Raw genomic sequence first — 16,763 nt, 5'->3', positions numbered from 1 at the left:
TGGGGGCTTGCCAAAAACCACAGAGAAATGCTTCATAGCAAGTGGGTATTTGAATGGGCGCTTCTCACGCATGAACTTGACACTCAGATATCTGCATTATGATAGCTTTTTGTACAGATGAGGAAGACTGCAGCTTGTGTGTTTCCTAGTACCGTGAATAAATTGGGCATTGGAATTCTGGAAAACTGGGGAATGAAAATGCATTGCATTGTTCTTGAATGCTTTTGATCCCCCTACATACTAGCTGTAGAAGGCTTGGAATTTCCTTTCCATGTAGTGTGAATCTGCCCTGCTTATTGCACAATATGTGGCTGATTAACCAAAATTCCATGTCCTGCAAAAAGGACTTGATGTTGCTTACTAGGATATGATTTTTGCATTGGGTTTGACTACTTGCTAATAGAATTTGAGTTGAATTCCTAGTAATTGATCTCAACTGAGCACAGCCAATACTTTCTTTTTTTGATCAAAAATGTATTATCAGGCCCAGCTTTTAGAAAATGAATGAAGCAACATGAGAAATATAGTGTATTGATGATTTAATTTTCTAGTTACTCTGTGCTTTTCTGAATTGTTTCTGTTGTGTAGACTTATTAAACTTAATATGCAGGTGCCTGTTCCTCCCTGCCCCGGATTTTAAAAGTTTAAAGTGACATTGGATTTTTAGAAATTCACCTCTTTTCTCTCTCAGTTAGACAATAGTTTCTTTTTTATCAGTTTAGAAGCTTGCATCAGCATTTTGTTTAGTTTATGCCCAAACTTTGACAGCATGCTTGGTTTTTATTGTATTTTATTTGATTTCATTTCATTGTATTGCAGGCTAATTCATATTTCTGCCTTTAGAATAGTTTGTGTGCGCACACACATGTACACTATCTTCTAACACTTTATTGATCTGCTCTTCCTTATTTTCCTGATTTCACATTTGTCTCATGTTTTTCTTTCTTGCTTAAGTCTTTTAAGTTTGTCTTCCTGTCTGTTCTTGGCAACTTCTGCTTGAATCAACAGAAGCTCAAAAGTACATTATATAGGGAGCCAATTGTACTGTAAAATGACTAGGACTTCAGATTCTGGTCTTGTCCTGTCCAATTGGCTTTAGTACAGCTTTATGTGAAGGAAAGCTCTGATTGTGCTAGCATCAGCTGCAGAGTGAGCACATGTCCTATCCAGGCAGCAAACTACTGATCAGGAAATGGGGAGGAGGGATGCTTATTTGTGGTGGATTTCTTGTTCATAAGTACTTGTGCAGCTGGTGCACAGGTGGCAGTATTACTCCAAGAGCACCGGCAGATTTTAAAAGTGCATCTGATCCTTGGCTAGGTCTTTGAGGCACATCTATAAGTCGCAGTGCAAAGATCTAACATCAGATTACAGGCAAGTATAATATAAAGACTGTCCAACTTGAAAGCATTTCTCTACCAAAAATGAGTTGATAGCAATTCTGTAATGTTAAAGGCTCCTCTGTTTTTGCTATTCCATTGCTGGCAGAAGTTTTTTCCCTTGGTGTTGATTGCTTTGTCAAGTTTTTGACAATTTAGGACCTGGGGATAACATTTCTATACTTGTGTTTTTAAAAATGTATGTAATTCAATATTCATTTGTGTGCGTTATATTTATAGCCCACCCTTTCTCCCAAGATCTCAGGCATACATGAAGTTTTCACACCTTTATCCTCACAACAACACTGTGAAGTAGATTTGGTTGAGAGAGTGTGATTGGCTCAAGATCACCTAGGGATCTTCATGGCTGAGTGCAGTTTGAACCCAAGTCTCTGTGACCCAAATTTAACCTCTCTACTAGACTATGCAGTTCTTCTTCACATTTTACTTCCATGGAAGGCACTGAATGAGGAGGAGTGAGATTACACAACTGCCAACAACACATGGCCACGTTAGTTCTGGTGTCATCATTTTGAGCATCAGTGTCTGTAGAGGAATTTGTATGCCTAAACAGCTACTCGTGTATAGTGGTTGCTTTTAGACACATACTCTGTGGTTGGTTCCAGGGATAGTCCTGCCACTTCTGCATGAGAGTGGCCTTCATGCAAATGAATTGTGTATCCTGTATAAACTTTTTTTTAAAAAAAAATGTAAGACTTCAAGTGTCTGATTTATAATTAGGAATGTGCCTTGATGGTGTCTCAATTACCTTGAACTCCATAGAATGAAACTTGCAGGCTATGTTCCCTTTAGGAGTAAAGTAATATTATTTCACCATCATTTTTCATGATTTATATTTCTGTAATGTGTGTTGAGGTGTTTGTGTGCAACAGAGCACTTTAAAATGCAGCTGTTTTTGTTCTAGCAAGAACAAAAGTCGGGGAATTCTGATGGCATTACTACAGAAGAGTTAGTGCTTAAATTCCAACCTGATCCCTGTTTTGTACATTTGCCTGAGTAGCAACAGTTGGTTTTACTTTTTTGAAAAGGTTCCTTGCTTCTATATTTCAATCCATTATCAGTTCAATTGTCTGCCTCCACTGGCTACTCTTGCTCTTCTTTCCATTCTTCTATTTTCCTATTACTTTCACCTGCCGGCCCACACTTTGAACCTGATTCCAATGTTCTCTGTGGTAACTCACCAGAGCTTCCTACAGGTTTCTCTACCTTTGAGAAAAGGAAGTATCAATGTGGCACAGGAAAACAATGTAATACATAAATGTTTGTTGAATTCAAATACACTCAGAATAAAGTAGCCGCAGGAGTAGCTAACATGTTGCCATACAGCTGTAGTTGGACTACATCTCCCATAATTGACCATTAGCCTTACTAGATAGGGCTGTTGGGAGATTGGAGTCCAGCTTCTAGGGGGCTGCATGCTGGCTACCTTGGAAGTAGAGTAACCAAAATAAAATGGAATGAATGTTTCTCTGGAACGTTGGAAGCTGTTGTATACTAAGTGAGACCATTTTGCTATCTATTTCTCACTATGGTCTACATACACTTGCAGGCTGTGACTCTCATCTTGAAACTCTGCAGAATCTTTCCTTATCCTACCTGGAGATGCCAGGGCAGAACTTGGGACTTTTCAGATGCAAAACTTGTTCTTTTCGACTAAGGTCCCTCCCCAACTGTGTCTTTGATCTGTGAAAGGTGAAAGCTATAGATGTAGATTAGGAAGGTTCCAGTTTGCACTAGTTTTAACTATACCCTAATTGTGCAGGGTGATTAATAATCCCTTGTTGTTTGTTACTGTAGTAGTCAATGGGGTTTTCCTGATAGCAATCTGGTATGTCAGAACGGGAGGCTTAAAAAATGTGTATGTGAACATTTTGGGTGTTGAGTGTCATGTGAGCAGGCTGGTGCAACTGGACTTCTCCTTCCTCTCTCCCCCCTGCAGCCCATCAAATCTGTTTTGAAGGATTTTTCAACCCTTGTTCTAGTTCTGGTGCTGTGAACTATGTCATGCTTTGTCTTAGGGGCAGAGGTTTTCAACCTTTTGGGGTCCATGGCTCCCTTGACTAACTACATTCTTTTTGTGGCATCCCTGTGGGGCTCAGGAGCCCAGCTATGTCACCCCTTGCCTGCAGAGCTGGCAGCCTCTCATTCCTTTTTGAACACCATCCTTTGAGTGTTCCCTCAGCCTCCTCTCTTCTCCCTCTCCTTGGGAGTCCTCTGGGCAGCTGTAGCTGCCACCCTGGTCTCTGAGCTGCTCCCCTGCCCCAAAGATAGGTGCCTCTTCACACTGCCCCACAAGGGCCTGGGAAGTACCCCCTGGCCAGCCCCAGAGGCACCATTCGCCTGGGGAGCTTGTAGCCAGGGCTGCTGCAACGAACAGCTGTGTAAGCCTTTGGGAGGCAGAGATGCAAGAGGGCATCAGAGGATGGAGGGAAGGAGATAGGGACAGAGGCCAGTGTTGCCCATGGCACCCCTGACTATCATTTGAGGCACCCCAGGATGCCATGGCACACTGGTTGGAAACCACTGCCTTAGGAAATTGTCTGACCCTGGACTCATGTTCCATCTCCTCAGTTCAACCACAAGCTGGAAACCAGAAACAAACCATGGTTCCAGCTCATGGTTTGTCTGGACTGAGACAAACTGGGGTTCAGACAGTATGCTAAGCTAAACTACACTTCTGCCAGTAGGTTCAGAGAAGGAGCAAAGTGGCCACAATCTCCTTTCTGGAAGCCCACACACTGACACTAAGCTATGGTTTGGCTTAGTGTTACGTGCAAACTTGGGAACTGTTGGATGTCAGCCTTTATCTGCTAGCTGGCCATTCTCCATCCCACCCTCCCAATCCATAATTGTTATTATCATGAAGTTAGATTAGAAGTATTATTTGTTTTTCCTAAGAATTTCTGTAGCGTTTTATATTACTCATCTTTCCCTGATTTGCCTTCCATTTTTCATTGCATTCTGGCTTTTCTCTTATCTTTACTAATGGCTCCTACAGTGTTTCCTTTAATGGCTCATCTTCTCTTTTCTGTTTCTGGCATCCCTTAAAGTGGTTTTCTCCATTATCTGCTCTTTTGCCCAATCTTATATGTGCTCTAATTTCTTTGAACTGCCAGCACTCATCTGATTTTGCATTCTTCTGGTTTCTAGCCAGCCTCTCCCTCATGATTCAGCTTCATCCCTGCATTGTTAGAGCAGCTTTTTGGCTTCTGCTATTTATCCTTAATTGACTTTCTCAAAAAGTTAACCTGCTTCTAATAAACTTATTTCTATATCCATTAACAATTTCTCATTATGCTGTCTTTAAGACCGGTAAGCTTCTTTTCTGCTGCTGTGCTATGTGACTCTTCCTAATTTTGCTTTTTCTCTCACCTCAATCTTAGACTAATCTTCTGAGTCAGTCCCCCCTCCCTCCCTCCCTCCCTCCCTCTCTCTCTCTCTCTCTCTCTCCTGCTCTTGGTGTGCATATGTGAAATATAGAAATGCATTTTATTTGGTTTTAAAATTGATGGCCATAAAGGATGATCAGTTCAGAACTTCATTTTACCCTTCCAATGTGTGCTATCATGTGGTGAACAGATGCATTCTGTGTGAACTAAAAGTTTAGTTCTAAAAGATGGAGAATTGTATACTTTTTCACATTCTAACTTCTTCTGGTAGGGAAGTTTATTTGATCATTATTAACAGGAATGGCTTCCTTACCCATTCCATGCTGTTTTCCCCTGAATGTGAGCATCTGCCACACAAACATCTCTATCATATTGGGCTTGTGTATTCATCCCTCTTCTCTTTCCACATGTCCAAGAAGAGAATTTCTGCTGAGTTTTCTTTCTGTTTTAAAGAATTTTGGCTTAGCCTTACATAAGAGCTAGTAATCCTGGTTTAAAAATTGTTAAACAAGTCAGCTTTAAACCATGGTTTATGAACTTGGCTTGTTTTAACTAAACTTAGTTTTAAACTAGAATTCTTGGGTCATTTGTATTGCTAAGGCAAGATTCTTTGAAATGGAACGTAAATTTGAGAGAATTCCTGCTCCTGGGTTAGGGATGAGCATACAAGCCCAGACTTGTCCACGTATGCTTTAGCATCACATGTGAACTAGCCTTTTGATTTAAAGGAAGCTTTCCTATGTAAATGGTGAATCAGTTTGATTTATCAGATATAAATATTTACACTCTACCTACAAAATACAGATGGGGCTCATCAAGCTTGGAAGGTAGCCCATCTAGGAGAAGTAAAATTTTGATCCTAAACTTCCACTGCCTTGCAGGACATCTTCAGGAGAAGAAAAGGCTAAGGAGTAAACTGCACAAATTCGGAGTGGAGTCCATATGATTTGTTCGCCTCCTTCTGGCATCCTCTGGCCAAATGTATTGTTCTGCTTTTATTTGAACCATACCAGCAAGGTTGAGAGCGGGGTCTTGTTGTCTGGGCTGCCCAGGACCTCCATATACACTAACCAGGCTTGCGCCCTGAGAAGGTCACTTCGGTGCTTCCAACATAGTGATTTGACTTCACCCCCGGAAGCACACTCCATTGTCTCTTGAGACATATGTCAGCAACAACAACCAGACACAGGCATTACATTTTTACCTGCTGAAAACAAAACTCCTAGTCTGCCCAGAAGCTGTCAGACTTCGCTTTGTTCTATTAATCATGGTCTCTTCATCTTTGTTTAATACTTGCTTCTTTTGTGAGAGTAGGGCTGGACCAAGGCAGAGTAAAGCAGAAAAGAGCAACAGTGGAAGGAAGAAAAGACAAAATTGACCACTGAAAAGGTTCTTATACTTAAGCTGCAATAGGTTCCATTGATAGGATTGCTCTGTTAATAGTGCAAAATGTCATAGGCTCTTACTGGCAGACTGCATATGGGGATATTTAAGAGACATTCCCTTTGTAGGTAAAAGAAGAAAGCATGCAAAATGTATTCAGTGAGATAAACCAAATTCAGGGCCTGGTTGTAAAAATGAAATAATACTCTAGTTGTAAACGAACCAAATTTAGTGGTTAGATTTGTACCATTATTTAGGAAATACAGTATATCAAGAAGTATCAGTGGGAAACATATTTTAATTCAGTTATTTAAATGGGGCAACAGAAGAAGTACATTTTTGGTATCTTGTATTTTCTGGAACCAATATGACAACAGCTGTCTTTATGATTGCCTCATCCTCTCAGATTTCCTTTAAATGCAATGTTTTCAGATACTTTAAAAGTGCTTTCTCTCCTCCTACAGAGGCATCACTCTTTTTAAAATCTATCTCACTGCATCAAAGTTGTTTCTGTGTGCTGTTTCTGCTTATGTCTGAGTATAACTTCCCTATCCATTTAGCTGTGTCTTTGAAGCTGCCTTCCATTGTTGTCTATCTTTTTGATCATAATGTCTTCTGTGCCATCTGCAAAGAATACATTTCAGACATGACCTATCTCTTTTTCATCTCATTTCATGAATGTTGTTTCCCCCTTAAACAAGCATTCAGCAATTTGTGTGTGTATTTATATCTATCTAAATTGCAAGATACTTATAATTAAAATATTTTTTGCCAAAATCATAAGCAGACAAAGCTGATTTTAAATGTATATAGTTGGGAAATAATTTTAAAAGCATAGTATAAATTAGCAGAAGTGTCATGCTTGTTTTGAGCTTGCATTTTAAGCAAGAATCATTTCCTTTTTAAAGTTGAATTAGGCATTTAACTTAACCTGCAGTGATTTGTCATTCAATACTTTTTGTACTACAACTGCTGACTTTATTTTTTTAATGCAAAAAGCACATTCCTCTTATTGATTTAGCTGCTGTGATCAATCAAACATGCAGAATTTGTTTCCCCTTAAGACTGTAGTTTTGAACAAATTGTGGTGAGTGTGGTTTCATGGCAGCATCCACTCTCAAACTGCGTATAGCATATACTGTACAAACCTACAGAACTAAATGGGGATGTCTGGGAAGCGTCTTATAGTTGGTTCAATAATGGCATGGACTGTAATGTACTTCAGAATTTGAGAGTCTGAGGTAGTATACCTTCAGGAAGCAAAAAGAAACTCAGTAGCATGTATGAATGCAAGTTATGAGAATAATGGTTGTTTATATATTTTATCCAATAAAACAATTGCTTCCACCTTATTTTAAGTTAGGAGATTTTTGGGATCCTGTGCTTGCCTACATTGGCTCCTTCTTTGTAGTTTACTTGGCAAGTGGTTCCTGATAGAATAAATTGTTAGAGCAAATAAATAAACTGATATAAGGAAGGTATAGAAATGAGGTATAGAAAGGAAATGGACTATTTATAGATTTTTATATAGAATGTTCTAATGTAGAAGGCATTGCTTACTAAATTCATAGATCACAAGAGCACAGACAAGTCTAATTTCAGTTTTTATGTGACACTCATTAATGCTTCACCAGTATAAATTTTGGCAAGGCTTTCTATATAAAAATGATATTATAAGGTACTTGTTGTATTTATAAAACAACACTTTTAAGAAATGTGCTTCATGGTCTATAAACCAGCTAAACCAGAATACTGGTATATGGTTTTCAAGATAACATAATACCTTGCAACAAAACGGGCTGAAATGGAGTTGTAGGTAATTGGTTGGGGTAGCTATCATTTATTCTCAGAACTTTAGGTTGCAGTCTTAATTCACACTTAACTGGAAGTTTCCCCCATTGAACTCAATGGGACTTACTTCTCAGCAGACAAGTGTAAGATTGCATTGCTAGTGTGCTTGTGTCTTTAAACAGGATCTGTGACCTCACCTGGAAGCTTTTCTGCCATATCTGATGGCATAAATTCCTCCTGGACTCCTCCCTAGACACTGGAGTCATCCTCAACTTCCATATACAGTGGTACCTCAAGTTAAGAATTTATTTCGTTCTGGAGGTCCGTTCTTAACCTGAAACTGTTCTTAACCTGAAGCACCACTTTAGCTAATGGGACCTCCCGCTGCTGCCGCACCACCGCCGCACGATTTCTGTTCTCATCCTGAAGCAAAGTTCTTAACCCGAGGTACTATTTCTGGGTTAGAGGAGTCTGTAACCTGAAGCATCTGTAACCCGAAGTGTCTGTAACCCAAGGTACTACTGTACTTTTTGGCTGAAATGCCTACTTCAAAATAAAAAGCAGACCTGTCTCATTTAATAATTAATAACACTATCATTTTTTGATGTGACTCCCTAATTTAGAAGGTGCGGGAATTTTTAAAACTAGAGATTTTTGGGATCCTGTGCTTGCCTACATTGGCTCCTTATTTGTAGTTTACTTGGGGAGCTGCTTTCTCCCCAAGACTCTTGTAGAATCCATAGCACTGTAGTTGGAAGAGACCTAGAGGGGCATCTTGTCCAGCCCCCAGCAGAAAGGAGCATAGCTACCTGCTCTACTGCTTCAGTTGAAAGTCCAGTTAAAAAGCTGATTCTCCAGCTTCTTGCTCTGAGGAAACACCTGTGGGCTATTACAGCGAGAATTACAGCTGGTGAACAAAGACTAGAGCTCTGGCTGATGCATTCCAGAGACTGGAGGCGGGAGAGACGGTACTGGATAGGAGGAAATACAAACAGAATCTATTGTGAAAGCAGAGAGTGCAGTTTCAGCTGAAGAGCTGAGATCACAAAGTGAACTTGACCTAGTTGTCACAGAGGTGGTAAAACCATTCCTGAACTGCACTGCTTGACAGTATAGGTATCACATAATTGAATTCTGCTCCCTGCAAAAAAATGGACTGCATGTAGAAAACTAGATATTGGGAAAAGGTGTTCTAGTTTTTTAAACATAGGTGGGAAATATGGGAAAAATATGAATCAACTTTCAGTTATGTGAACCCATTCTGTACTCTCAGCGCATACAGGCTTCTCACCTCAGCGAGCAAAGGCTGTTTCTTTGTTGTCCAGCAGCTGTTATTCAGATGTGTGCTGCTTCTATCCTGGAGTCATGACTAGTAGCCACTGATAGGCATGTTCACGGAGAGTAAGGCTAATCCCCTTTGTACAGTGTCTGTATAAAATTGTGGAAAATTGCATACTGCATGAAATGAATACTGCACAGGCTATTGCTGGTATGCTTGGGAGACATGTAACATGAAAAATAACAGATATAACTAAGGATTGTTTGATCTGCATTTCAAAGTGAACTGACCTCTTGGGCTAATGTGCAAATTGGAATGCAGTTATTCTCCAAATTTTGCAATGCAGTTCTCTGCTTAGAAAACTAACCAAAATTCATATTTTGGGATAAAATGTTACACTGGGATAGAATATCTTCCAAACTATGATTTTAAAGACAATTTTTGTGCATTTTTTTGTAGATTATAGAGAAATAGGGCAGAAAGGATTTGGGAATAAATACCTACAAAACTGACATGGATTGGAGATGGATGACTCTGTCCATCCCTAGATATAACCCTTAGGCAGGTAATATTTTATGATGCTCTAGAGATCTTTCAGCTTCTTATATGTTATAGGAATTATGTTCCCTTCTTAGGTTTACTGTAACTTGATAATCTTCGTGCATTCAGTGCAGTCCAACGTACTGAATGGAACTGCTCATGTACTGTTGCCCTAGGTTGTGAAAAGAGCCGCTCAATGAGCATCAGCTATGGACAAGTGCTACCCTCTTTCCTAAGCCGAGGTCTTTGGCAGGAGGCCACTTATTTCTGAAACTCTTCCACTTAGGCGGACTAGCAGGTTTATTTACTCTGGAAGGGAAAGTGGTCAGGCTTTCTACAGGAGGCACTTCATGCAATCAACACTGCTGCTTTGGCATGGATCTGGCTTAGGACCAAATTAGACATTGCATTAAACATATGGCTGGCTCTTGGATGCTTGCTTTCCTTTACTAAAAAACAGGTGAAGCTGATCCAGATTGGGAACCTGGTGTGGAGGAGAATGAATCTAACCCTTTGCCCCCGTTATGAATGGTGTATGGAATTAATACTCTTTGATTTGGCCTGTTCCAGAGGGGCTTTCTTATTTTGTACAAATGATTCAGCTTTCAGGGTTTTCATCTGTATGTACTGAAGTGAAATTCATTGTACCTAATGCACCAGCATTAAAAAAACTGATTATGAAATTATTTAACTGGGATGGGCTTGTGAACAGAGAGAGATTGGCTTGTTTTACTTAACATGTAGCTTATTTTGGACTGTACTTTTGTTTTCCTGTTAAGGAGGGGTGTGGAAGAACATTGGTACATAGACTTTTAGGAGTTTGGAACTTATGAAAATAGTATCATATTTTTGCACCAAAAGAAAATTAGTGTTTTGCTGTTCAGTTTCTGATGACCCAGAGTTGGTCATTAGTGTATTGTGCAACTTTGAAGCAAAACCTCACCTTGTCATTTGCTCATTGTCCTGCTTTTAAGCAGAGACAGTTGTATGAGGCAATTTTACCCACCCTGGCCATTGGGCTATTATATATATTTCCTGTGGAATATGTGTGGTAGCTACCAGTATATATGTTTCAGCAGCAAACACTGCCCCTCACAGTGTGTTCTGATGTGATCTTTGTTTGAACAATATTTGGTGGCAAAGAGGACATGATACAAAATATATTTTTATTTCCTGCACTCAGTGGTTGCTCACTGACGTGATGGTGCTTAGATTGGTGATAGTGTGTGTGTAAAATAGTAGAATTTCAATTTAATCAGACTGTGATTTCTAACCTCTATGTTAACTTCTGAACTCCTGAGAGAACTAAGTTTTTAAATATAGTATGTGTACATCTAACTGTATTGGGTTAAGTTTTGAACTGAATATCTCACTTTTGAGATACTAAATGTCCCAGTGTTGTGATACATCCTACTTGGGTGCCTTTCAGTGATGGGGCTGGGATTGCTGGCTGAACTACTTATCAAATATTACATTAAGAAAATGGTTAAAAAAACAAAACTTCCAATATCATAATGCCATTGTTAAAATCTATTGTGTGACTGCCCTTGGTATACTGTTAACAGTTCTGGCTACCACACCTCAAAAAAGGATATTGTAGAGCTGGAAATGGTTCAGAAAAGGCCAGCCAAAATAATTATGGGGCTAGAACAGTTTCTCTATGTGGAAAGGTTACAAGGTGGGGACATGATAAAATTGTATAATATTATTCAGAGAAAGTTGATAGAGAACCAGATCCATCTAAATATTGGAAGATTAAAGACAGACAAAAGTAGAAGAAGAAGAAGAAGAGTTTGGATTTGATATCCCGCCTTTCACTCCCTTTAAGGAGTCTCAAAGCGGCTAACATTCTCCTTTCCCTTCCTCCCCCACAACAAACACTCTGTGAGGTGAGTGGGGCTGAGAGACTTCAAAGAAGTGTGACTGGCCCAAGGTCACCCAGCAGCCGCATGTGGAGGAGCGTAGACATGAACCCGGTTCCCCAGATTACGAGACTACCACTCTTAACCACTACACCACACTGGCTTCTTCACACAGAGCATGAGTAATCTGTGGAATTTGCTGTTTTTAAGTTGCATTTTGATCAATATTTTATATTTGTTGTTAGCCGCCCTGAGCCCAGTTTTTAAACCGGGAGGGCAGGGTATGAATAAAAATTTGTTATTATATTATTATTATTAATATGTGGTGATGACCATTAACATGGATGGCATTAAAAGAGTTTAGACAAATTTAATGAGAATTTAATGTTGGGGGCAGTATGTCTCTGAATGCCAGTTGCTGAAAATCACAAGCAGGGAGAATCGATTGTGCTCATGTCCTGCTTACAAGCTTCTCCTAGTGGCTTTGTCAACGTGAGAACAGAATGCTGGGCAAGATGGGCCTTTTGATTTGATCTAGTAGAACTCTTGTCTTATGTCCTTAAGTTGACTGCTGTGTCCCAGCTTGGCCTAAGACTCCCAGGGAAGCCCTGATGGAAGAAGTAGCACGTATAGAAAATGACACAGTAATGTCCAGAAAAACAGTAGCAAGTCTGATGGCCAAGTCCAGGGGTCAGCAACCTTTTTTCAGCCGTGGGCTGGTCCACCTTCCCTCAGACCATGTGGTGGGCTGGACTATATTTTGGTGGGGGAATTGAATGAATTCCTATGCCCCACAAATAACCCAGAGATGCATTTTAAATTAAAGGACACATTCTACTCATGTAAAAACACACTGATTCCTGGACCTTCCGTGGGCCGGATTGAGAAGGCGATTGGGCTGCATCCAGCCCCCGGGCCTCAGGTTGCCTACCCCTGGTCAAGTCGAGGCTATGCCAGATCGCAATTGGCAAGAGGAGGGAAGGTATGGTGTGTCAGGACCCTGGACAGGTCACTGTGGCAGGTACTGGCTGAAACTCACCCAAGGGGAGCTGCTATCTTGGCAGCATGTGGAGCCCTTGTGAACAGTGGCTGGTCTGGATTGGCTATTAATCCTGACTCCTTTGAAGAGCTGCCTATATTTTAAAAGAATATTGTCTGATTTTACAGCTGGTGGCTCCTACAGCATGGGAGTTGTGAGGATTGTATTGTGCAGGGCAGGACATCTTCTGAGTCTGAAGAGTCTGGTCTTGATAGTTCTGTAGTGAGGGGTGATGACTCCCTAGGTGATACCTCTGAGTTAGTGCGGGGTTGATACCAGAGAACATGACATTGCATGCTGAAGAAGAAAGCAAATTGATGTTGAATTTGCGCAAGAGTTGCCATACACATTTGTTTACTGTTGTAGAATTCACTACAGATATCTTTGCATCAGTTCTTTTATGAGCTGATGAGGAGGAGATAAAGCAACAAATGTAAGGGACTACAAATATTACACTAGGAACTGCCTTCTGCACAGCATTCTGTACACCTTCCCTGCCCACAGAGTTTTACATCTTGCCCTTAACTTTCTGCCTTTTTCCTTCGCACACTTTTTAGGTTACTCTTTTACCATTTCTCCCCTTTTCTTTCCCACTTCCCCTAGTTCACAGTATTTTGTGCATTGTGGCCAGACAGTTTCTGCCACAATGAGTTTAGCTCTGCAAGAGGACCATGTCTTCATCAGTGCAGTGAAGTTTCTTGAAGCCATATTTAGTGTTTGTACATATGCAAAAAATAACTGACATGTAACTGGGGGATCTGCTAAGTGTTAATAGTGGTTTTCCTTCGTTTTCCATTTGCATGTATGCAAACTTCCAGTCTTGCAAAAGTCAAATATTTTAATATTGAACACAAGAGAAAACAGACTTTTCTAAGACATTAAATTTTGTCCTGGTGATCTGCATAAAATATGTACTAGGGGAAGAAGACCTCAAAATTGGAAGATACCATGATGAACTAGTTGTTGATTACTTACAGCAGTTGCATTTCACATTGCCTGGTGAATGTCCTATTTACGGTAACTATTAGCAATATGTGTTGTTTTTCTAACTCCTTTTTCCTAGTTCTGCTTATAGGCAGCTGTGGTAAGCTGGTGTGAGAGTAAAGCATGTTCTTAGCCAAAATATGCATACTTGTTAAGGCCAAAGAAAGTGCAGATGAGGTAACTCTTCTTTTCCTTACCTAAATAAATAAATAAATAGTGATCTCATTCAAACCCCGAAATATACAGCAACCAAGAACCAGAAGTCAAGTGGTAAAATTTCAGGAATACTTCTCCATAATTTGCAAATAGATGAGTAAAAGATGGAGACATCAGAGTTCAGTTAGCCAAACCCAGGAAATATTCCATTTATCCTCAGTTGCCCTGTGAGTTAAAAAGCAAAGTCCTGGGCAAAGGTTTGTATCCTTTGCTGTGGGCAAAGAAAGGTGACATAGAAATATGAACTCTTTCTGTTCAACACAGATTGGGCAGCTATGTGAACATTAATGGATGGTGCAACATGATTCATAGGAAAGTACTGGTTATTGAGTTGTATATACAGGCAACCATTCTGAGAAGAAAAACTAGTTAGGGCAGTGGGAAGAGAAGTATACATGAGAGAAGATCCTGGTTTTATGAACTCTGCCAAGAAGCTGGAATTTGAGTTGACCAGCCTGTTGGATGAAAACATGGTTGCAGCTGTGTCATGCTTGGGTGCCATTTTTTAAAAAGAAGGAAATGAACTGTCCCATGGACAGTAATACTAAAAGGAAAGGGAGTTCATGATGGCTGGGAGTTTGTTAAGAGGGAGATAGTAAAAGCACAACTTCAGGCAATACCAATGAGACGGAAACATGGAAGGTGCCTAAAGAAGCCAGGGTGACTATCTAAAGAACTTTTAACTGAGTTAAGATTAAAAAAGGATGTGTACAAAAAATGGAAAAGGGGGGAAACCACCAAAGAGGAATTCAAACAAATAGCCAGCACATGTAGACACAAAGTCAGAAAAGCTAAAGCACAGAATGAACTCAGGCTTGCTAGAGAGGTTAAAAGCAACAAAAAAGGCTTTTATGGGTATGTCCGTAGCAAAAGGAAGAACAAAGAAACAGTGAGATCACTCAGAGGAGAAGATGGTGAAATGCAAACAGGGGACACAGAAAGGGCTGAACTCCTCAATGCCTTCTTTGCCTCAGTCTTCTCCGATAAAGAAAACAATGCCCGACCTGAAGAATTTGGAGCAAATGATTCAGCAGAGGAAACACAGCCCAGAATAACTAAGGAGATAGTACAAGAATACTTGGCTAGTTTAGATGTATTCAAGTCTCCAGGGCCAGATGAACTGCATCCAAGAGTATTAAAAGAACTGGCAGATGTGATCTCGGAACCACTGGCAGTCATCTTTGAGAATTGCTGGAGAACAGGCGAAGTCCCGGCAGACTGGAGGAGGGCAAATGTTGTCCCTATTTTCAAAAAGGGGAAAGAGAGGACCCAAATAATTATCGCCCAGTCAGTCTGACATCAATACCAGGGAAGATTCTGGAGCAGATCATTAAGGAAACAGTCTGTGAGCACCTAGAAAGGAATGCTGTGATCACTAATAGTCAGCATGGATTTCTGAAAAACAAGTCATGTCAGACTAACCTGATCTCGTTTTTTGACAGAATTACAAGCCTGGTAGATGAAGGGAACGCAGTGGATGTAGCCTACCTTGATTTCAGCAAGGCATTTGACAAGGTGCCCCATGATATTCTTGTAAAGAAGCTGGTAAAATGCGGACTTGACTATGCTACCACTCAGTGGATTTGTAACTGGCTGACTGACCGAACCCAAAGGGTGCTCATCAATGGTTCCTCTTTATCCTGGAGAAGAGTGACTAGTGGGGTGCCACAGGGTTCTGTCTTGGGCCCGGTCTTATTCAACATCTTTATCAACGACTTGGATGATGGACTCAAGGGCATCCTGATCAAATTTGCAGATGACACCAAACTGGGAGGGGTGGCTAACACCCCAGAGGACAGGATCACACTTCAAAACGACCTTGACAGATTAGAGAACAGGGCCAAAACAAACAAGATGAACTTTAACAGGGAGAAATGTAAAGTATTGCACTTGGGCAAAAAAAATGAGAGGCACAAATACAAGATGGGTGACACCTGGCTTGAGAGCAGTACATGCGAAAAGGATCTAGGAGTCTTGGTTGACCACAAACTTGACATGAGCCAACAGTGTGACGCGGCAGCTAAAAAAGCTAATGCAATTCTGGGCTGCATCAATAGGAGTAGAGCATCTAGATCAAGGGAAGTAATAGTGCCACTGTATTCTGCTCTGGTCAGACCTCACCTGGAGTACTGTGTCCAGTTCTGGGCACCACAGTTCAAGAAGGACACTGACAAACTGGAACGTGTCCTGAGGAGGGCAACCAAAATGGTCAAAAGCCTGGAAACGATGCCTTATGAGGAACGGCTAAGGGAACTGGGCATGTTTAGCCTGGAGAAGAGGAGGTTAAGGGGTGATATGATAGCCATGTTCAAATATATAAAAGGATGTCATATAGAGGAGGGAGAAAGGTTGTTTTCTGCTGCTCCAGAGAAGCGGACAAGGAGCAATGGATCCAAACTACAAGAAAGAAGATTCCACCTAAACATTAGGAAGAACTTCCTGACAGTAAGAGCTGTTCGACAGTGGAATTTGCTGCCAAGGAGTGTGGTGGAGTCTCCTACTTTGGAGGTCTTTAAGCAGAGGTTTGACAACCATATGTCAGGAGTGTTCTGATGGTGTTTCCTGCTTGGCAGGGGGTTGGACTCGATGGCCCTTGTGGTCTATTCCAACTCTATGATTTTAACTGTTATACAAAAAATGCACAAGTTTTTTTAAAAACCATTCAAACCTTATATCCACAATGAAAACTGCAGTAAGAAATAAACCAGAGCCATTTGTCAAGCTGGATTAATTGTTAGCTGGGACCCAGTTCTTCTCTAAATTCCATCTGTTAATTTACCAATTTCTGCCAAATTAATACATTTTGCTACCTGTACTTGAATGGAAGGAAATTGGGCCCAAACATTTTCACTAGCAGTCAATAGAAATATTAGGTATTGT

The 16,763-nt window shown here is 40.5% G+C and overlaps 1 protein-coding gene across 3 annotated transcripts in view; it reads left to right on the top strand.

The window, feature by feature from the left end:
* PRKD3 (protein kinase D3) overlaps nt 1–16,763 on the top strand; it is a 57,053-nt gene that overhangs the window by 6,195 nt on the left and 34,095 nt on the right. The gene's annotated exons all lie outside the window — the stretch shown is intronic.

This window comes from Podarcis vaucheri (assembly GCF_965113315.1).
Source record: "Podarcis vaucheri genome assembly, chromosome: 3".
Classification (NCBI taxonomy): Eukaryota; Metazoa; Chordata; class Lepidosauria; order Squamata; family Lacertidae; genus Podarcis; species Podarcis vaucheri.
This window is presented reverse-complemented; position numbering and strand designations above follow the sequence as displayed.